We start from the raw sequence: 21,597 nt of genomic DNA on the forward strand, positions 1-21,597 counted from the left end.
GAGGGGCAGACCCCAGAGTGCAGGGGCACCGACCTAGGGCAGTACTAGGAGCAAAGGCTGTCTGCACTGCATGCACGTTTTTGTGCAAGTAAAGCATCGGAACAGAGGGCTTCTTGTGCAAGAGTTATTCCTCTCCCCTTGTGCAAGAGGGCAGTGTGGATGGGTGTGACGTAGTGGGGGTACTTGCTGGGCTGTGGTGACCCCTGCTGTCTGGAGCAAGACCCAGCAGGGAAAACCTCGCTAGGCAGAGGTAAGGCCAAACTGGTTGAACCAGTGGCCAGACACCCCCCATGGAGAGGAACAAAGGAAGGTGGATGCGGCCCTGACTGGGGAGGGCAGGGCTGCAAAGGAAATTTAGTTAGTTACTGTCTGGGAGCATGGAGGAGAGCCTAGGAGAAGGGGCTGGAGTTTAGGGGCCCAGTCTCCCCCATCTCAAGGGGGCCTGAGGCATCCTAGCCCAGCTCTGGGACCAGACTACATCTGTGCTGTGCTGTATCCTGGAGAGGCAATAAACTTCCTCTATTCCACCAGCTGGTGCAGTCTGTTTGTGCCATTTCGGGGTGCAGGAGACGGGGAACCCCCAACGCGCCGTCACAATGGGCAACGGGGGTTTCTTGTGCAAGAAACCCCTATGGCTAAAATGGCCAGCAGAGCTTTCTTGCCCAAGAGAACGTCCACACCGCCATGGACGCTCTTGCACGAAAGCACATGGCCGTGTGGACGTGCTCTTGCACAAGAATTTTTGCACAGAAACTCTTGCGCAAAACAGTTCTTGCACAAGAAGCCTGCAGTGTAGATGTAGCCAAAGGGCACTGAGGCCAGCACCAGGGGCAGGATACGGGCCAGCAGAGGGCGCTCTGGGCCAGGGGGCTGATGCCCGGAGGGACCAGCAGGAGGCGCCGGGGTGAGTGCCCATCCCGTGGCAGTGCACCGTTTGCAGGCCTGGCACGTCAGGGCCCCTCTGAAATGAGGGCGGCTGCGCTTCCTTCCTCCCACCTTTGGCCTGTCTTGGCTGCTTAACTGTGAGCCTGCCCTGGCCAGGCCCGGCTCCCTGGGGCGTGGGCAGCACCTTGCCAGGGGGCTCGGAGCTGGGCCCTGTAACAGACCCTCGCAGCCAGGGGCAGGGCGAGTGCTGAGCCCACACAGCAGAGCCCCGGTCTGGCTCCGGCGCCGCCCCGGCTGGTCCGACCGAGGCCCTCGGTTTCCATGGTTAGAACGTTGGTCCCCAGGGCCGGCCTGGAGCAGCCCTCGGGGGCGCTGTGGTCACCAGCAGCCTAAGTGGCTCCACTTCGCGCATGGCCGCTCTGCTCAGCCTGGGCTGGCAGGTGCCGCACTCTCCCTCCTGCGCTGCGCCCGGGCAGTGAGCAGCCGCTGGCCTGGGGCGCGCGAGCTGACGGCACCTTAGTCACTGATGCTGTGATGGGAACTGGCTGCGACATGAGCGGGACCGGAGCCCGGAGCCAGGGAACCGCTGCCCCGCCGCCACGGGCACGGACGGGAGGGTCTGGGCTCCGAGTGCTCCTCGCCAGAGCTCCGTCTGTCGGCGCGCTGGGCCTGGCTCCTGGAGCCGCCCCCGCCCTGCCAGGGGCTGTCACCGAGCACAGACCCCTCTGCAGGAGGCAGGCTGGCAGCAGCCGGGTTTTGGCAAAGCTTGGCAGCTCCCCTTGCCAGGCAGCTCAGAACCCAGCACTTCCAGTCAGAGTCTCTCCCCGCCCCCCCCTTCGCCACAGTGACCCTCTGAAGTCTTGTCCAAGGGGTCTCCGCTGGTTGCCGGGTGTCTGCTAACCTTGCTTACGCGGTGTCAGCACGGCCGGTCCCTCGCCGGTCCCTCCCACGCCCCGGGGAGCAGTGTCAGCACGGCCGGTCCCTCGCCGGTCCCTCCCACACCCCGGGGAGCGGTGTCAGCACGGCCGGTCCCTCGCCGGTCCCTCCCACGCCCCGGGGAGCGGTGTCAGCACGGCCGGTCCCTCGCCGGTCCCTCCCACGCACCGGGGAGCGGTGTCAGCACGGCCAGTCCCTCGCCGGTCCCTCCCACGCCCCGGGGAGCAGTGTCAGCACGGCCGGTCCCTCGCCGGTCCCTCCCACACCCCGGGGAGCAGTGTCAGCATGGCCGGTCCCTCGCCGGTCCCTCCCACGCCCCGGTGAGTGGTGTCAGCACGGCCGGTCCCTCGCCGGTCCCTCCCACGCCCCGGGGAGCGGTGTCAGTACGGCCGGTCCCTCGCCGGTCCCTCCCACACCCCGGGGAGCGGTGTCAGCACGGCCGGTCCCTCGCCGGTCCCTCCCACGCCCCGGGGAGCGGTGTCAGCACGGCCGGTCCCTCGCCGGTCCCTCCCACGCCCCGGGGAGCGGTGTCAGCACGGCCGGTCCCTCGCCAGTCCCTCCCACACCCCGGGGAGCGGTGTCAGCATGGACGGTCCCTCCCACGCCCCGGGGAGCGGTGTCAGCACGGCCGGTCCCTCCCACACCCCGGGGAGCGGTGTCAGCACGGCCGGTCCCTCGCCGGTCCCTCCCACGCCCCGGGGAGCGGTGTCAGCATGGCCGGTCCCTCGCCAGTCCCTCCCACACCCCGGGGAGCGGTGTCAGCACGGCCGGTCCCTCGCCAGTCCCTCCCACACCCCGGGGAGCGGTGTCAGCATGGACGGTCCCTCGCCGGTCCCTCCCACATCCCGGGGAGCGGTGTCAGCACGGCCGGTCCCTCGCCGGTCCCTCCCACACCCCGGGGAGCAGTGTCAGCATGGCCGGTCCCTCGCCGGTCCCTCCCACGCCCCGGGGAGCAGTGTCAGCATGGCCGGTCCCTCGCCGGTCCCTCCCACACCCCGGGGAGCAGTGTCAGCATGGCCGGTCCCTCGCCGCTCCCTCCCACGCCCCAGGGAGCAGTGTCAGCATGGCCGGTCCCTCGCCGCTCCCTCCCACGCCCCGGGGAGCAGTGTCAGTGTCCCACGCAGAGGACCCGAACTTCCCTAGGTCACGAGCGGAGTGACCCTGCTCAGTTCGCTCTCGGAGGGGGGAGAACTGTGACGTAGTGGGGGTACCTGGCTGGTTTCTATGCTGCTGGCTCTGGGGTAACCCCCACTGGCTGCCGTGGGTACCACGACCCAGCAAAACAGGATGAGTCACTATGCAAACCAGTGGCCAGACACCCCCCATGGGGAGGGACAAAGGAAGGTGGATGCTGCCCTGGCTGGGGGGCAGGGCTGGAGGAGAGTTAGTTGGTTGCTGGCTGGGAGCAGGGAGGAGACAGCCTAGGGAAAGGGGCTGGAGTTTAGGGGCCCAGTCTCCCCCATCTCAAGGGGGCCTGAGGCATCCTAGCCCAGCTCTGTGACCAGATTCCATCTGTGCAGTGCTGAATCCTGGAAGTTTAGGCAATAAACTTCCTCTATTCCACCGGCTGGTGCAGTCTGTTTGTGCCATTTCGGGATGCAGGAGACGGGGGACCCCCAACGCGCCGTCACACCTTCCAACAGCAGCTGGCCCGCCTTGCCCTGGGCCACACAGGGACCCATTATTTAAAGTAGGCCCCAGGCAACCCAGCCTCCCTGGTGTGCTCTGGGCTCCCTTCCGGGGCATGGGAGGGACCGGCCGTGCTGACACCGCTCCCCGGGGCGTGGGAGGGACCGGCGAGGGACCGGCCGTGCTGACACCGCTCCCCGGGGCGTGGGAGAGACTGGCGAGGAACCAGCCGTGCTGACACCGCTCCCCGGGGTATGGGAGGGACCGGCGAGGGACCGGCCGTGCTGACACCGCTCCCCGGGGCGTGGGAGGGACCGGCGAGGGACCGGCCGTGCTGACACCGCTCCCCGGGGCGTGGGAGGGACCGGCGAGGGACCGGCCGTGCTGACACCGCTCCCCGGGGCGTGGGAGGGACCGGCGAGGGACCGGCCGTGCTGACACCGCTCCCCGGGGCGTGGGAGGGACCGGCGAGGGACCGGCCGTGCTGACACCGCTCCCCGGGGCGTGGGAGGGACCTCTGGGCATGGCTGCCAGCCAAGCATCACCCCTGGCCAACGGCCCAGCCAGCCGGTACCCGGTACACCACCCCCTCTAGGCACGGCTGCCAGCCAAGCATCACCCCCCGGCCAACGGCCCAGCCAGCTGGTACCCGGTACACCACGCTCTCTGGGCATGGCTGCCAGCCAAGCATCACCCCTGGCCAACGGCCCAGCCAGCCAGTACCCGGTACACCACCCCCTCTAGGCACGGCTGCCAGCCAAGCATCACCCCCCGGCCAACGGCCCAGCCAGCCGGTACCCGGTACACCACGCTCTCTGGGCACGGCTGCCAGCCAAGCATCACCCCCCGGCCAACGGCCCAGCCAGCCGGTACCCGGTACACCACGCTCTCTGGGCATGGCTGCCAGCCAAGCATCACCCCTGGTCAACGGCCCAGCCAGCCAGTACCCGGTACACCACGCTCTCTGGGCATGGCTGCCAGCCAAGCATCACCCCCGGCCAACGGCCCAGCCAGCCGGTACCCGGTACACCACTCCCTCTGGGCACGGCTGCCAGCCAAGCATCACCCCCGGCCAATGGCCCAGCCAGCCGGTACCCGGTACACCACGCTCTCTGGGCACGGCTGCCAGCCAAGCATCACCCCCGGCCAATGGCCCAGCCAGCCGGTACCCGGTACACCACGCTCTCTGGGCACGGCTGCCAGCCAAGCATCACCCCCGGCCAATGGCCCAGCCAGCCGGTACCTGGTACACCACGCTCTCTGGGCACGGCTGCCAGCCAAGCATCACCCCCCGGCCAATGGCCCAGCCAGCCAGTACCCGGTACACCACGCTCTCTGGGCACGGCTGCCAGCCAAGCATCGCCAACGGCAAAGGGGCAGGAATTAACCACCGGAGCCACTCCCAGGGCAGGGTGTAGTCGCCAGAGGGGATCCTTTGCACCCAGCTCTGCCCAGGCCAGGACTGGGGGCAGGTGCTGCCCAGGGGTCCCTGCTCTTCCCAGCTCCTCCCGGCTGCCGCCATCACCCTCCCTTCCCGAGTCTGCCCGCAGCTTCCTCCTTCCCTCGGGAGGAATGGGCCTGGCTGAGGCCTGGCTCCCAGCTTGCAGCCCAGCAACGCTCCCCCAGCCCCCAGCCCCCTCCCTACTCCGGCCGTGCCAGGGGAGCCGTGGAGAGGCTCCGTGCTCCCCAGCGCTTGGCCTGATCCGCCCGGGCAGGGAAGTGACCCCCCCTTCTCCCGCCAGCTGGCAGAGGGGGCGGGCTTTGGTGACGTGGGGGGCAGGAAAGACCCTGGGCAGAGCCCCCCCCCCGGCCGCCCGCTGTGGAAGGGAGGGGGCGGGTCTCGGCGCCCTGCCTGGCGGGGCCCAAACTTGAGCCAAGCGCAGCGCGCCCCGCCCTCGGGGCTGCCCCGCCCGCGCCGCTCCCGCCGCCTCTGCCTCCGCCCCCGCGCCGGGGAGCTGCCCCGCGGCCGCCCATGCCCCGCTGAGGGCGATTTCCACCGCCCCCCCTTGCCGGGCGGGGCGCGGGTGGCACCGACGCCGGCAGCGCGCAGGAGTCGCGGCCCGGCGCAGCCAGCGCAGCCTCCGGCGACCAGGTTGGTAGCGCTTTGTCCGCCCGCCTCTCCCCGCACCCCGGGCCCGGCCCCGCCGCCTTCAGCACCGCGGGCGCGGACAGCTCCCTGCGCCCTGGGCGCGCCGGCCTCCCAGCGGCGGGGCCGGGCCTGTGCGCTCGGCGGGCCCCGCTCCCCTCCCCTTGCCCGGCCGCCCTCCCACGGCAGCGAGACGCGGCAGCGCGCTGCAGGGCGTCCCCGGGCCGCTCCGCTCCTCTGCAGCCGGGCCCCGGGCCGCTGGGAGCCGCGCAGCCCGGGGGGAACCCGCCTCCCGCTCCCCGCAAAGGGGCCCGGGGCGATGGCGAGCTGCCAGGGAGGGTCCCGGGATCCCCACCCCCAGGCCGGGAGGGGCGGCTCCCTGCAGCAGAGCCGGGGGGAAGGGCCCAGGCGGGCCTGGCTCTGGCCTGTGGCTCGGGGGAAGCAGCTGCCGGGCCTGTTCCGGTGGGAGGGCGGCTGGAGAAGGCCCGTGAGAAGGGCTAGAGGGAGGCTGCTTCCACGCCACAGCCCGTGGCCTCGGGCGACTCCGGCCGCCCTCGCTGCGGTTGGCACTGGGCCCTTCCACGCTGGGCTGCACCCCGAGTCCCCAGAGCCAGGGCCCTCCTGGGCAGGAGACACAGGGCCGCCAGCCTGCCCCGTCTGCACGTGTTCTTAGCCCTAAGCCGGGCGCCTAGTTCCTGGGCCCAGCGCTGGTGGACCCCTGGCTCTGACCCTGGGAGATGGCTCCATGGCCCTTGTTCCCAGGCAGTTCCCTGCTCTGCTGTTCCTCAGTTCACCCAGTTTCTCTAACGCCACCTCCCTGACACCCCCCCCCCCCGAATTCCTCTCCCCCTCCTTTACCAGCCTCCGTGTCTCCGCCGGCCCCTCCACTCGCCGCCCGGCTGAGCTGCGCCTCGGGAGCCGGTTACGCTTTGGAGCCTTATGCACCAGTCCATCCCCCCCAGCCGTTCCCAGGGCACGTCCCCAGGCCCCTGGGAAGCAGGGAGTGGGGCGGAGCTGGGGGAAGAGGGAGCCAAGCTCTGGTCTCAGAGGCGGGTAGTGTGACTGCAGATTGCCCCTCCATCGCCCCAGGCCGCCCTGTGGGACTTGGCTCTGGGTTCCCAATGGGTGGCGGGGATACTGGCTTGTCAGAGCCACGTGCTGGGCGTAAGTGGCAGGGAGCAGGTAAAAGCAGCCAGCTGCCCAGTCCAGGAGAGGTGCCAGGGAGCAGAGTGCCTGCCGGCAGGGCTCAGCCCAGCTCCCCCTGCAGAGCCATGTGGGTCTGCCCCCTAGAAATCAGCCCCGTGCCATACGCCAGCAATGGAGCAGCGGCCTCGGAGCTAAGCGCTGGGCCAGGCCTGCCCCTGGGTGTGCTGAGAGCTTGCTCACAGGGGGCGTGCGCTCACCTCCTTGCTGGGCCAGGGCTGGACTCAGGGCCATGGAGCCAGGGCAGGGGCACTTACCGGTCTGTCTCCAAACCCTCCTTGGTCCCAGCGGCGCTAGCCGTGAAATGGTCCCCCAGACACTGCTCTTAACACCTGCAGGTCACACCCCGCTGGCTCCTGGTGCTGAGTGTGAGCCCTTGGCAGCTGCGCGACTGAGCCGAGCCAAAGCTCTTTGTCCGGGCTCTTGCCATGGGGAAGGAAAAGTTGTCCCAACTCCCAGCCACCAGACGCCTCTGCGGAGAGCAGGCTCCATGAGTTAGGGGCGGGCTGCAAAGCCAGACGGGCCAAAGTTCGCCGTTTAAATCGACAAAGGCAGGCGACAAATGGAGGTGAAGGGACGTGCCCAAGGCACGCAGCAGGGCAGTGGCAGGAGTAGAGGCCAGGCCCTCTGCTGCTCAGACTAGTACCTAACCACTAGGCAAGACTGCCTGCAGGGAAGTCTCTGTTCTTTAGAAAGGAGCAAAAAGTTCAGGGGGAGCCAAGCCCCTTGATTTCCCATAGGGAGTATCAGGTTGTGTTGCCGCCATGAACACCTTAAGTGTGTCCACCTTGACCTTGGTGCCGCACCCAGCGCGTCCAGCCCTGGGCTCCGCGGAATCAGAGGAAGGGGCAACTCAGGACGCGGAGCGGCCAAGATCACTTGGATAACACAAACCTCTGCAAGGCAGAAAGAGACCCCTGAGCTGGGCCTGGGGAGAGGAGCTGTCCGCACGGGTGGGGAGCCGGGCAAATGGAAGGCCAGCGCCCGGAAGCAGCCTGGGGACAGGAGCAGGGAGCGGACAGGGTGTTGGTCTCCGCTGCGTTTGCACCACTCTTTTCTTGGTTTTCCAGAAGTGCGCCCTGCCCCCCCCCCCCCACCTAACTCTGCTCCCGTTGAACTCTGTGGCGCGGCACTGCCGTGGCAAGGCCCAGCCGGGCGGCGAGGCGACTCACGGCGCGGCCCCAGAGGTGGCTGCATTTGAGCGGTGCTGAGTGAGCCATGTTTAGATTGTGCTGTGCCGGGCCTGGCGCAATGGGACAGCGTGCAGGACCTGACGCGAGCCTCCCCCTAAGACCCGTCTGACACGCTCCGGCCTGCCCCGTTTCGTTCCTTGACACCAGTGCCCGGCCGTCCATGGAGGCGCGTTCCGGCCCAGAGGGACTGGCTGAGGGCGGGCGGGCGGGGTGTCTTCGTTGGAAGCTGGTTTACCTGCTCCATGGCCCCCTTTCCCCACCCAAACTCTCCGGCTCCTGCAGAACGGGCGGCTGCTACCCCCGCGCAGGGAGCGCTCCCTTCTCCCCGGGGCCGCGTTCTGCGGAGCTGCGTGGCTGGAAAGGCCCCGTGCTCAGCTTTCCCGTCAGCGCGGCTCGCTCGCCTCCCTTCCGCCCTCACAGCTGCCTGAGCTGAAGTGGTTCTAAGCGCAGGGATCGTAAGAGGCCAACCCGCCCGGCTTGATGGAGCGCTTGCCCCGGGGGCGGGCGGAGGCGGCAGGTCCCCGGGGACAGTGAAAGGAGCCTGGGAGCGAGGTAGCATCTGCCGTGGCATGCGCAGGAACCGACCTGCGGATGGAAGCGGGGGGACTGCGGTGGAATTCCTCAGCACCCACAGCCTGGCTGTGCCTGGTGTCGCCTGCCCGGGGCACCCGGCCTCTCCCTCCTCCCCACGGCAGCCAGCGCTCCGCCCCAGCAGCTTCAGGCGCCTTTCCCGCCGCACCCCCGGGCCACTGCTTCGCTGCCGTTTGCTGCCTCTCCCGTGGGGCGAGCACACTGGGTCCGTGCTGCAGGGGAATATTTCACTGCACGGGCCTGGCTAAGCCTGTGGAGACAGCGGCCTGCCCACCCACGCTGGCACTGCCCTTTCCATGGCCTCCTTCGGCCACGCTGCGTGGCTAAAAGCCAGCGTTGTGCCCTGGGAGAGCCCTCCGTGGCAGTCAGGGAACTAGCTGGCGGTGATGTCACAGTGCGTTGCCGCGGTAATGGCCGTGATGTTGCTAGGACACAGTGATGATGCAACAAAATGAAGGAAGAGAGGAGCCAGCTCCGGCTTGGTCCCGGAGTTCCCCAAACTCCTCCCCTTTTCCTTAAATATGACTGTAGTCCTGGCTGAAGGTGCCAGGTTTGCTTCTCCCCAGGTGCGTGCACGCACACACGTACACACACAGAGACAGACACACGTACACACACACAGACACACACAGCCACGCACACACGTACACACACAGAGACACACACAGCCACGCACACACGTACACACACAGAGACAGACACACAGCCACGCACACACGTACACACACAGAGACAGACACACAGCCACGCACACACGTACACACACAGAGACAGACACACAGACACACACAGAGACAGACACACAGCCACGCACACACGTACACACACAGAGACAGACACACAGCCACGCACACATGTACACACACACACACAAACATACACATACACACACACCCCAGGAATCCCCTTGACTCTGCCCTGCGGAGACAGGTAATGGGGGTCTCCCTGACCCACTCGGTTCTTGGCATCTTGGCTGCCCGAGGGGAGCCAGCCAGTGGCCCCTGGAAACGCCACTTCTGTCCTGGGGTCCCCATCCGAGCCCCCCTCCCTCGTCCCATTCAGGGCTCCCTTCCCGGCCCAGGCCTCCCCCTGTGGTTCTCCCTGTCAGCCCTCCCCCACGCACCCCGCCCCTCCGGCCACAGCCTCGGTTCTCCTCGGGGAGTCCATTCCATTCCCAGCAGCCCCTGCTGTCCTGCCCCTCCCGCCCGAGACCCACCAGGAGATGCTCCCTCCTCGTAAGAGGCTGAGCGACCCTATCGGTGCCCCCAGCCCTGCCCCACCCCCGGGGCGTGTGAAAGCGACAGCCTCGGCCCCTTGGCGCTAAACCCTTCCCCCGGGAGCTGCAGCCCTGCTGCTGTGAAGACCCCTACCGCTGCGCTGGTGCTACACAGCCCGTCGGCTCCAGCAGGCGTGGGCTCCGGCTCCGGCTCCGGCTCCAGCTCCAGCACTGGGCCGAGCAAGGCTGCAGTGAACCCGCAGCTCCCAGGGCCAAGCCGCTGCGCTGCCACTCAGCTCCCCCGCTCTGGGCCACCTGCACGCCAGTGCCCGCTGCCCCATCCCTCCGTGGTAGGGCCCAGACTCGGGCACCACCCAGGGGTCAGAGCCTCAGACAGTGCTGAGCATCTGCCGTTGGGAAGCCAAGCCCCCGGAGTCTCACGTTGGGGCTGACCAGTGGAGCCCCCTGAAATCACGAGCCATTTGTGACTGCGTAGGCCGGGGCTCCTAGCACCATCCTCCATGCCTGGCTCAGCAGACGGCTCCTGTGGTGTCCTGCCCCACGCCAGGCCCCCCCTCGGCAGCCTCCCTGCGGAGAGCCCGGCCTTGCTGCTTAGCCTCAGCTCACAACAAACAGACACCAGATGTCTGCGCCTCTGAGCACTCCCGTTCCTGCTCGGAGCGGCTGCGGCTGTGCCAGCGGGAGGCCTTGCCAACAGGCTGAGATAGTCCATATGCCCCAGCCAGGATCTGTCTTCCTGCCCCGCATCCCTGCTAATTTTTTCCACCCCCATGTGCAGAATCCATTTTGTGTTGTGCACCAAGGCATGTGCAGATGTGCACCACAGTAGAAACACCTGGCACTGGCGGTGGGCAGCTGGGCGGCACCTGAACCTCTTTTGGGCGGCCGCCAGGTGCTCAGCTTACAGGGAAGCCTGTTGGCAGCCCAGAGAAATGACAGTGAAGACTCGTCCTTCTGGCCAACCCGCCCGCCACGCTGCCACGGACCCCCCTTCCCCCGGCAGACCATGGTGGGAGCAGTCCAGCCTCTTCCAAAACCTCCCTCCCCTCTGGAGGGGTGTGGACACTCCGGCCTCGCCTGTTGGTTGCCGGGCAGCGCCTTGCAGGTTTTCATTGTTCTTGGATTTTCCATTGTGCTGGGTGGGACTCAGCCAGTCCTGTAATGGCCCTCCCGGACAATTAGGCATGCCCCTCCCCCGCCCGTCTCTTGCTCTCCCCTCCAGCAAACTCACAGCAGGGCTATCCGCAAAAGTTTGGTCCACCCAGCTCGGTTGCTGGGGTGTGAACCGCTGGACGGTTTTGTTGATCTAAACGGTTTCCACCCACAGGAGAGGGCTCGCTGGTGGACGTATCGGAGACTTACCCGGGAGACACACAGGAGAGCCCCAACTTCCCACTGTGCCGCACCTGTCTCCCACGGCTTGTCACAGACACCGAAAGCCCTAAGGACATTCCCCACAAAAAGCTTCCTGCAATTGGCAGGAGAGTGGGAAGGACGTAGCGGTGACATACAGGGGGTGGGGGGGTTAAAAAAAGAACGATACATTCTTGGAATTAAAAAAAAAACTGACAAGAATGTGACATTGAAAACCTGCAATTAGACAGCCAGGAAAGTCAGGCTGATGTAAAACTTCCAAGAAAGTCAAGTGCTTGAAAGTCTGTAAACACCTGGTGAAGGCGCCCTCGGGGTGTGTCTCCACTGCGCCCCCATCTCGAAACACGCCCGGCGGTGGGAGCGCCGCAAGGCGTGCAGCTTCCTTCGGGTTCACTGCGAAATGGCGTATTGCCAAGCGGAGCGCTCTTCCAAAACGCCCCTCTCCTCCCGGAGCCAGGGCTCCCGGGCCGGCGGAACGGCGATTCGGAAAGAACGGGATCGCGTCGGGCGACCGGACGTATCCCGAAATGGCGCCCAAAGCGGTTTAACCCTGCCCCGGGGAGCTCCCAAAACGGGGAGAGCCAAAGATCACTGCACCTCGTCGCGGGCAGTGCTGGATCCTTCCAAAGCCTGGCTCGGCCGCATGGCCACCCGGAGCCGTACCCGCGCGTCCCCCACGCGATCGAACCTGAACTGGTAGTGACACAAACGCAGCTGTCGGCCCCGGCCCTGCAGAGAGCGTCCCCCGCAGGAGCAGAGCCGGCGCGGTGGTGCGGCGCCCCTTCTAGTGCTTGCCGGGGGGGGCGTCTGGGGTTGGGGAGAGCCCCGTTTGGGGCAGGCTGCCATGGGAGACGGGCAGCGGCCCTGGCCTGAAACTGGCCAAACGAATCCCAGGAGAAGCTGGGCACGCAGGAGCCTTCCTGGGCGGGGGTCCGTGTCTGGACGCTGGGCGGGGGGCCCCTTCTCAGCACCCCACTTGCACGCTGCACCTTCCGCCCCCTGCTGGCCCGTGTGGCTCTCCAGGCTGTCGCTGGGCTGCACCGACAGGCCTTCTCCAGCCCCCCCGTCTTCCCATGGGGCCTGGAGGGAGGCAGTGCTGGAGGGGCCCTCTGCACCCTGCAGCCTTCTGCTGCCACCTTGCCCACAGGGCTCCGGCCCGGGGCTCCCTCTGAGCTGGGCGCAGGGAGACGGTGCAGAGCTCCCCTCAGCCTGTGCTCCCCTTCTCTCCCCTCCAGGGCGCCCGCGGCCCCTGACATGCTCTGCCCCGGGCAGACGCACGCTGGCTGGAGAGACGCAAAGGTAGGCCCGGCAGCTTCCCCAGGCCCCCCTGCGCTGCGCGTCCCTTGCGGCCCGGCACTGGCGCCTCGCTCGCGCACCCTCAGGCGGAGGGACCAGCCAGCCCCGAGCCACCCTCCCTGGGAACAAGCCAGCAAGAGCAGCGCCGGGAGGCGCGGGGCCAGCGCAGTGCCCGGGGCGACTGGGACCCATGGAGGGGTTGCCTGCCCCCAGCGCTCAGCAGGACAAAGCAGGCGCCAGGCCAACATCAGTGCTGAGCCCCGGGCTCCTAGGGAACCATGGCCCCGTCTCCGCTCCTGGCGCGGGGCAGCGGGTCTGGAGCGTCCCCCACGGCTGGAGAGCAGAACAAGGGTCTAGGCACACAGCACGGGGGCAGGGCGGGGGGCCCCCCCGAACTGTTTGGATTTTTAATGGAAAACCCCCAAACTGAAATATTCGGGGCCCAAAATAGCAGAAAACCAAAAACCAAACCGGGGGGGGAGTTTTCTGACAGGAACAGTCCGTGATTTTCAAGGCAAGGGACCCGTGGGGGAGGGGGGATGAGCCGTGTGCTTGGGCCCGGTTACCCAAGACCACGCGGCGGGGAGCAGGGAGCGATGGAGGGCTGGCTGGGCTGGGTCGGAGCCGGGCGTGTCGGCCTGGCAGCCCCCCAGCGCCCAGCCCAGCTACGACACCCGCCCAGCCCCTGGGGACGCCCTGCTCCCGCGTAAGGCTGCCGGCGAGCGGGTCGCTGCGAGACGCGCGCTGTCGTGCATTACGATGCTGGAGCAACAGGCAGCCCCCTGGACCTTCCCGGCCCCCAGGAGCTTGGCGTGTACCTGCCTGCCCCTCCCCTCGTCCGGGGTGCCCCTTCTGCTCGGTATCTTGCTGGGCCCATCACCGGGGAGTCTGACCATCCTTCACTTGCCCCGCTAGTGCCTTTGGGAACGATATGTCCCCCCCGCCGCTGGTACACAGCCAGCCCCGTTCCCACGTGTCCAAGGGCGCGACCCGCAGCGTGTCCCTGGCCCCTCTTGTGCCCGTTGGCACAGGCGCCGGGGTGAGACTGCGAACGTGCACTCGGGCATCCCCGCCAGCGCGGTGGCACCAGCCTCTGAGCGCCGGGTGCCCGTCCTTGGGGTGGAGCCGTACTGGGGACGTTCCCTGCAAGACGTGGCGCCTGGGGGCGTCAGAGCCAAAGGGAGCCCCGCCCCGCCCCGAGGCCCAGCTGCCAGCATGCGGCTCAGCCACGCGGCTCCAGGGGCCCGGCTGGGGTGAGACGAGGGGGCCGGGCACTGACCACTCCTGGCAATTGGCTTCCTGCACCCGGCGCCTGGCTTACCGGTGCCTGCAGGTTCCCGCGGGGGGAGGCGGACGCTGGCCAGGGCAGGGCTCAAGGCATCTGGCATCCACCCCCAGCGTGGCCAGTCCTAGCCAGTCACCAGCAGCGTCCCTCCAATTCCCGGCCCCGTGTGGACTCACTTTTGCTGGGCGCACGGGGGCGGGGGCGGGGGCGTCGGACTCTCCTGGGTGGCGCCGCGCTCTCGGGGCAGGGAGCGCCGGGTGAGGAACAGCTCACAGCCTGCGGAGAGCCGCGCGTGCCAAGCAAGGCACAGACCCCACGAGGGCTGCGGAGCAGACAGCCCAGCGCTTCATCCCCGGCCCCTGGCGCCTGCCGATCTCAAAGCCTGGCTCCTGAGCTGGGCGGTGTGGGGAGGTCTCGGGGTCGGAGGGGTGGGCTGGGTGGCGGGAGAGGGGCCCTTGCTCGGACGCGGGGAGAGAACCAAGTGGCTGCTGGTATTCGGCTCACAGCTCCTTCCCCGGCGCTCCGCAGTGCACTGTGCCGCGTGCCTGCCATGCATACTGATGGGCCGGCCGCAGGGCACGGGTGCACTTCGCTCCCGCGGTAGCGATGGGAAAGCCACAGGGCCCTGCTGGGCGGGAGAGGCCCGGAGAAGCCGGGGCCCTGCTGAGAAGTCTGGGGCTGGCGCTGCCTGGGAATTGGAAAGCCATGGGGAGGGGGTCAGGAAGAGCCCTGGATGTTCAGAAACTCATTAAGAGCCTCCCCCGGCCCTGCGAGAGCCCAGCTGCACAGCCGGAGCGTGGCAGGGAGAGGAGAGAGACCTGGCTGCTCAAAGAGCTCGCTTCCTGCGCAGCAGAACCCCGGCAGGGAGGCGCGGAGGGGCTGCAGCAGCTGTTTAATAATGCATGGCGCAACCCGGCCAGGCGCACGCCGCTCTGCAGGAGCCCCGCTCGGCCTTCCAGAGAGTCGCTGGGACCCATGAAAGCAGCTTCCCCCAGCGGTTCTCGGGGCCGCCCCCCGCCCGGGGCAGGGCGAGAGCCGAGTGATGAACTGTGGCCCCCCCGGGGGCGGGATGCTGCCCCCCATTCCCTTGAGATGCTCGGGGCATCCTGCTGCCCGCCAAGCGGTGACTCCCCAAAGGGCAGCCCTGGAGCATCCCCCTCTGGTCCCACCCGCAGCCTGGAAGTGGAGCCCAGCAGGAAATCACACAGCCCAGGCGGGGGGGCCAGGCCTGGGCAGAAGGGGCCCTGGCAGCTCCGGTCGGCGCCGCGCCGGGCCATTAACGGGTCGGTCAGTGGGGCTGCCGGGGCCAGTCAGTGGGGCTGCCGGGGCCGGTCAGTGGGGCTGCCGGGGCCGGTCAGTGGGGCTGCCGGGGCCGGTCAGTGGGGCTGCCGGGGCCAGTCAGTGGGGCTGCTGGGGCCAGTCAGTGGGGCAGCCGGGCACGGGCAAGATCTGGGTCTGGGTCTGGGTGGCTCCCGGGATGTGGCCGGCAGGGCCCTGCGGCGCCTGGGCACACGGGGGGAGAGGAGGTTCCATGCGCTGCCCCCGCCCTGAGCACTGGCTCCCCAGCTCCCATTGGCCAGGAAATGCAACCAATGGGAGTTGTGGGGGCGGGGCCTGTGCACACAGGCAGCGAGCGAAGCCTCCCTGATCCTCCGTGTGCCTTGAGCCCAGGGACCTGCTGGCCGCTTCCCAGGAGCCACCTGGACCCCGAACCCTTCCCGCACCCCACCCCCATCCCAACCCCCTTCCCGCACCCCACCCCCATCCCAACCCCCTTCCCGCACCCCACCCCCGTCCCAACCCCGCCGCCTTTCCGCACCCCACCCCCGAACCCTTCCCGCACCCCACCCCCATCCCAACCCCCTTCCCGCACCCCACCCCCGTCCCAACCCCGCCGCCTTTCCGCACCCCACCCCCGAACCCTTCCCGCACCCCACCCCCATCCCAACCCCCTTCCCGCACCCCACCCCCATCCCAACCCCGCCGCCTTTCCGCACCCCACCCCCGAACCCTTCCCGCACCCCACCCCCATCCCAACCCCCTTCCCGCACCCCACCCCCGTCCCAACCCCGCCGCCTTTCCACACCCCACCCTCGTCCCAACCCCGCCGCCTTCCTGCACCCCACCCCTGAACCCTTCCTGCACCCCACCCCCGTCCCAAACCCGCCGCCTTCCCGCACCCCACCCCCAAACCCTTCCCTCACCCCACCCCCATCCCATCCCCCTTCCCACACCCCACCCCCGAACCCTTCCCGCACCCCACCCCCATCACAACCCCCTTCCCGCACCCCACCCCCGTCCCAACCCCGTCGCCTTTCCACACCCCACCCCCATCCCAACCCCGCCGCCTTTCCACACCCCACCCCCGTCCCAACCCCGCCGCCTTTCCACACCCCACCCCCGTCCCAACCCCCTTCCCGCACCCCACCCCCGTCCCAACCCCCTTCCCGCACCCCACCCCCTGACACACCTGTCGGGATGATCTGGAGGGTGCTGGGTCCTGCCGCGAGGGCAGGGGACTGGACTCGATGGCTCTCGAGGCCCCTCCCAGTCCTACGGGCCTGGGGTGAGATTCCTGGGTGCCCTGCTCTGCCCAGGGCTCACGTGGACTGGCCCAAGGCCCGGGGACATGGTGAGGGGCTCCAGGCGGGCGCGGGGGGGCAAGAGGCCTGGGCTGCTTGGATCGCAGGTTCCCGCCCTCGCGGCGGCTTTGCTAACCCTTCCCCACCCCGGCTCCAGGGCGGGGTCACGCTCCGGCACTGCGGGGGTTGCTGTGTGCTGCGGGGAGTGAACACTCAGAACGGGGCCCCGGGCAGCCGACTAGAAAGGGCCCATCTGCAGGAGCCAGTGGCGGCTGCCGGACGGGCTGCCCAGCGGCAGAGCTGCCTGGAGGGGGAACGCTCCTGCCTCCGCACAGCATGGGGCTACCCACGGGCGCAGCAGCCAGAGGCACCCGGGGCAGTGGGAACTTGTGGGACTCCTGCCTTTAAGCTCCCATGGACCCTGCGCAGCTGCTGCCGCTAAGCCAGTCCCTGGGGACCCCGCCAGGCACCCCCAGAGCAGAGGGGCGGGTGGAACAGGGGCCAGTGTGGCTCAGCAGGCCCCCTGTGCTGGGTGCAGCCCCCACCTCCCGGGGCCAGGGCGCGGGAGGGTAAAAGGCTCAGGGACTCTGGCGAAGGGCAGGGCTGGGCCCCTCCCGGGCCGTGCCAGGGGCTCCCCTCCTGCTGGCCTGGGGGGCTCACAGCTCAGGGCAGGCCACGCCCATGTGGAAGTGGGGGCTGGGGTCTCCCACTTTGCTCCGCCCTGTGCTGGACAGTGAAGGAGGAAGCTCATGAATATGCATTAGAGAGGTGACATCATTTTGCTCTTCCAGCCTGCCCTGCATCAGGCCCATCCCCCGGGTATCTGACCCCTCCCTGTCCAGCCACTTTCCCTGCACTCGCTGGCTGGTGTGACGTCAGCTGAGAGCCAATTCCTAACCCGTGGGGAGTGGGAGGGGGCTTTGTGGGGGCTGATCCCCCCTTCCCCTGCAGCTCCCAGCCGGGCTCAGCCAGGCAGCCCTGTGGCCCGTGATCCCAACCCTCCTAGGAGCCCCAGAGCACAGAGCTCGCCTTTGGATTTTCACTGGTTCCTGTTCTCTCCCCAGGGCCTGACTGCCTCCCGCTGCTACCCCAGGGTGGAGAGCAAGGTAAGCGCCACACTCCCCTTCTTGCTCGCCAGCGCCCGGGAGCGACCATCCCATGACGGCCCGTATCCCACCGCCAGCCAGTAGCCCCCAGCGAAAGAGACGGGCCTGCCTATCTCCTGTCACTGGCAGTGGTCCCTCTACTGGGCAGAATAAGTTTTGTTCTGTGCACTGAGGCATGTGCACCACCAGTAGCAACACATGCTGCCGCTGCGGGCTCTCGGCCAGTCGGCTGGGTGCCACCTGGTGTCCCCTGGGTGGCCGCCCAAGCGCTCAGCTTCCAGGGACCACTGATCACCAGGAATAACGCCAGTGTGCAGTGGCTGCTTGGGCCGAGTCCTGTCCCCCTGTGGCCAGCCCCTGCCCCCCAGGGACTCCCTGTGGTAGCTTCCCACCCTGCCCTGCGCTCTCCGCAGCCTGGTCCATCCTATGGCCCGAAATCCGGTGGGTGGCCCTGCCGTGGCGAGAGCGTTTCGGGTCTGGGCAGAGCCCAGGAGGCAGAAGGGGAAGTGTCGCTGTTTGGTGGGGGCAGAGGCCGGGACGTGTCAAGCATAAAAGTGGCAAAGCAGCGATGATGGTGTTGCACCTGCTGGGCCTAGCAGGGGGCTGGGTGGAAGCAGAAATAAGTCGATCAACCAGCCTTTCCCTGGGAGCAGCCCAGGTCGGTCTGGCACAAGGCACGCATCGCCGTGGCGAGGGGGGCTGCTCAGCGTGGCGCGACGTCCGGCTCACGTGGCGGCAGCAGGGAGGCGCTGGGGCCTTGCTCGGCCGTGGCTCTATTGGCGGGCGTCGCCGTGGCGAGGGGGGCTGCTCAGCGTGGCGCGACGTCCGGCTCACGTGGCGGCAGCAGGGAGGCGCTGGGGCCTTGCTCGGCCGTGGCTCTATTGGCGGGCGTGGCCGTGGCGGGGGGGCTGCTCAGCATGGCGTGACGTCCGGCTCATGTGGCGGCAGCAGGGAGGCGCTGGGGCCTTGCTCGGCTGTGGCTCTATTGGCGGGCGTCGCCGTGGCGAGGGGGGCTGCTCAGCATGGCGTGACGTCCGGCTCATGTGGCGGCAGCAGGGAGGCGCTGGGGCCTTGCTCGGCTGTGGCTCTATTGGCGGGCGTGGCCGTGGCGGGGGGGCTGCTCGGCGTGGCGTGACATCCAGCTGACGTGGCAGCAGCAGGGAGGCGCTGGGGCCTTGCTCGGCCGTGGCTCCATTGGCGGGCGTGGCCGTGGTCACTGGCACTTTGCCAAAGGGGGGAGCTGGGGCTCAGCATGTCCCCTCTGCCCCAGCTCTTGTGCCACGTGCAGAATTTCACACCTGGAGCAGCCAGCGTGCGGGGGACCCCCTCAGACGAGGGCCCCACCGGGATGTGGGTCTGTACCCAGAACCCCCCACAACATGCTGCAAACCCTGAGCAGACTGGCTGGGGCGGCACTTCGCCCCCCTGCGGAAGGGAGGGAGCACGCCCGCCAGCGGGCAGCGAGGAAGCCGGGCAGCAGCCGTGACGGGCCTGTGCAGGGGGATCCGGGCTCAGTTCCTAACGCACCCGCCGTCTCCGGGCACTTTGGGCTCCCCAGACGGGGGTGCGTCCCGGGCACCGTGGGAACCCAGCTCCCGCCCAGAGTGCCGGGGCCTGGGGGGTGCTCACCAGCCAGCTGCACGCAGCATGTGGGGTGGAGCTGGCCAGCCCCAGTGGGATCAGACTGGGGAGACGGTCCAATGGCTCCTTGTGTAGACTCCTGTGTTAGCAACCTCCCCTCCCCCATTGACTTGGATCCTTATCTGCTTCATTTTAACTGGCCAGTCTTCTTGCCCACGACCCTTCTGCCTTCCTGGTTTTCCCTTTGGTTTTTTCATAACCTCTGCTCCTTGTTTCCTGCCCCCCCCCCTTTTTTTCTTCCCCCTTCTAGTCAGGCCTCAGCTGGAGTACTGTGTCCAGTTCTGGGCCCCACATTTCAAGAAAGATGTGGAGAAATTGGAAAGGGTACAGAGAAGAGCGACAAGAATGATTAAAGGTCTAGAGAACATGACCTATGAAGCCAGGCTTCATGAACTGGGCTTGTTTAGTTTGGAAAAAAGAAGATTAAGGGGGGACATGATAGCGGTTTTCAAATATCTAAAAGGGTGTCACAAGGAGGAAGGAGAAAATTTGTTCCTCTTGGTTTCTGAGGACAGGACAAGGAGTAATGGGCTTAAAGTGCAGCAGGGGAGGTTTAGATTGGACATTAGGAAAAAATTCCTAACTGTCAGGGTGGTCAAATATTGGAATAAATTGCCAAGGGAGGTGGTGGAATCTCCCTCTCTGGAGATATTTAAGAACAGGTTAGATAGACATCTGTCAGGGATGGTGTAGACGGAGCTTGGTCCTGCCTTGAGGGCGGGGGGCTGGACTCGATGACTCTCGAGGTCCCTTCCAGTCCTATGATTCTATGATTCTATGATTCTCCCCTATATATTTTGGGTCTGCTCACCCTAAACTCAGAACTCCGCTCAGCTGAAGCAGAGCCCGGTGCCCACGGACGCTCTCGGTCCCAGCGACGTTTCGTTAGTCTGTAAAGTGCTACCAGACCGGTTTGGGTTTTTTAAGTTCAGCCTAATACAATAGGGGGGATCCAAAGAGGCTGGCGAGAGGCTGTTCTCAGTGGGGGCAGAACGAGGAGCAATGGGCTCAAGTTGGGGTGGGAGAGGTCCAGGTTGGATATTAGGACAAACTCTTTCCCTAGGAGGGTGGGGAAGCATTGGAATGGGTTACCTAGGGAAGTGGTGGAGTTTCCATCCCTACAGGTGTTTAAGTCTCGGCTTGACCAAGCCCTGGCCGGGTTGATTTAGTTGGGATTGGTCCTGCCTTGGGCAGGGGGCTGGACTTGATGCCTCCTGAGGTCTCTTCCAGCTCTGTGGTTCTAGGATTCTGTGAATAGGCAGCCATGTCTCCCCCACCGCCCGGCTGCTGCGGGATCCAGGCCTCAGCGCCAGGCCTCTGCACAGAGAGACTCGGTCGCACCGCCGTGGCCCCTCCAACCACACGGCCGGGGGCTGGGAGAGCCGGGGGGCGGGGAGCCGGCGGCGGGGGTGATCCGCACCTTGGTCTGAGGCGACTGTGGAGGGCAGTGACGGTGCTGGGGGCCGGGAGGACCCAGGCCGGAGACAGGAGACGGGACTAGCCCAGCCTGGAGCGAGTGCCGGACCCCGGGCGCCCCCTCGGTTGCTTCCCACCATCCCAGGCAATGGCGGCAGGACTGGGGCCAAACTGGGCTGCAGCAGAGCCTGTCGCAGGGCAGCCCTAGCCCGGCAAGCCGTGGCGTTCGGCAGGGAAAGGAGACGAGGGCTGGGGCCCAGCCAGGACAGACGAGAGCCATTTCCGGGGGCCTGAGCTAGGCCCAGCCTGCCCGGGAGAGAGGGGCTTGTCCTTGGAGTGGTGGGTCCCCTTGCGACTGGCCAGGGGGAAATTCCCTTCTTGCCGTGTGTGACGGCGCGTTGGGGTCTCCCGCCTCCTGCACCCCCGTAGCGGCACGGACAGACTCCACCAGCCGGTAGAACAGAGGGAGGTTATTGCTTCTCCAGGATACAGCCCAGCACGGATGGAATCTGGTTCCAGGGCAGGCCTAGGATGCCTCAGGCTGTCTCCTCCATGCTCCCAGACAGAAACTAACAAACCGTCCCTTCCAGCCCTGCCCCCAGCCAGGCTCTGGTCTCCGCCTCCCTCCCTTTGTCTCTCCCTGGGCGCTGAGCCTGGGTGTCTGGGTTAATCCACGTTTGGGAGAGTCAGTGAGAATCTCCCCTCCCAGCGCAGGGCCCCGGTCACAGAGCAGACACCCCCCCGCACCACACCGTGCTGCCCACGCGCTTGGCATTGGGGATTCCCTGCACAGGGCACTGCCCCCCCCCATGGCCGCAGCCCCTTTGCGTGGCTGGGCAGTGGCTGCTCTGCTCTGGCACGTGGGCTGTGGCTGCTCTCTGCCCCCGCATGGCCACATGGCTGCTCCCCACGTGGGCTGTGGCTGCTCTCTGCCCCTGCACAGCCATGTGGCTGCTCCCCACGTGGGCTGTGGCTGCTCTCTGCCCCCGCACGGCCACGTGGTCGCTCCCCACGTGGGCTGTGGCTGCTCTCTGCCCCTGCACAGCCATGTGGCTGCTCCCCACGTGGGCTGTGGCTGCTCTCTGCCCCCGCACGGCCACGTGGTCGCTCCCCACGTGGGCTGTGGCTGCTCTCTGC

The 21,597-nt window shown here is 67.4% G+C and overlaps 1 protein-coding gene across 3 annotated transcripts in view; it reads left to right on the forward strand.

Annotated features, from left to right (window-relative positions):
- Positions 1-5,308: 5,308 nt before the first annotated feature.
- CPLX2 (complexin 2) overlaps positions 5,309-21,597 on the forward strand; it is a 39,345-nt gene continuing 23,056 nt past the window's right edge. For 2 of the 3 annotated variants that reach the window (XM_075900677.1, XM_075900674.1), the window contains exons 1-2: positions 5,309-5,542; positions 17,362-17,403. The gene's annotated coding sequence lies outside the window, so the exon portion shown is untranslated. Of the gene's footprint in view, positions 5,543-12,369; positions 12,434-17,361; positions 17,404-21,597 lie in introns of all 3 variants that reach the window. The other variant, XM_075900676.1, reaches the window with a different exon arrangement.

Source organism: Pelodiscus sinensis, chromosome 17 (assembly GCF_049634645.1).
Source record: "Pelodiscus sinensis isolate JC-2024 chromosome 17, ASM4963464v1, whole genome shotgun sequence".
Classification (NCBI taxonomy): Eukaryota; Metazoa; Chordata; order Testudines; family Trionychidae; genus Pelodiscus; species Pelodiscus sinensis.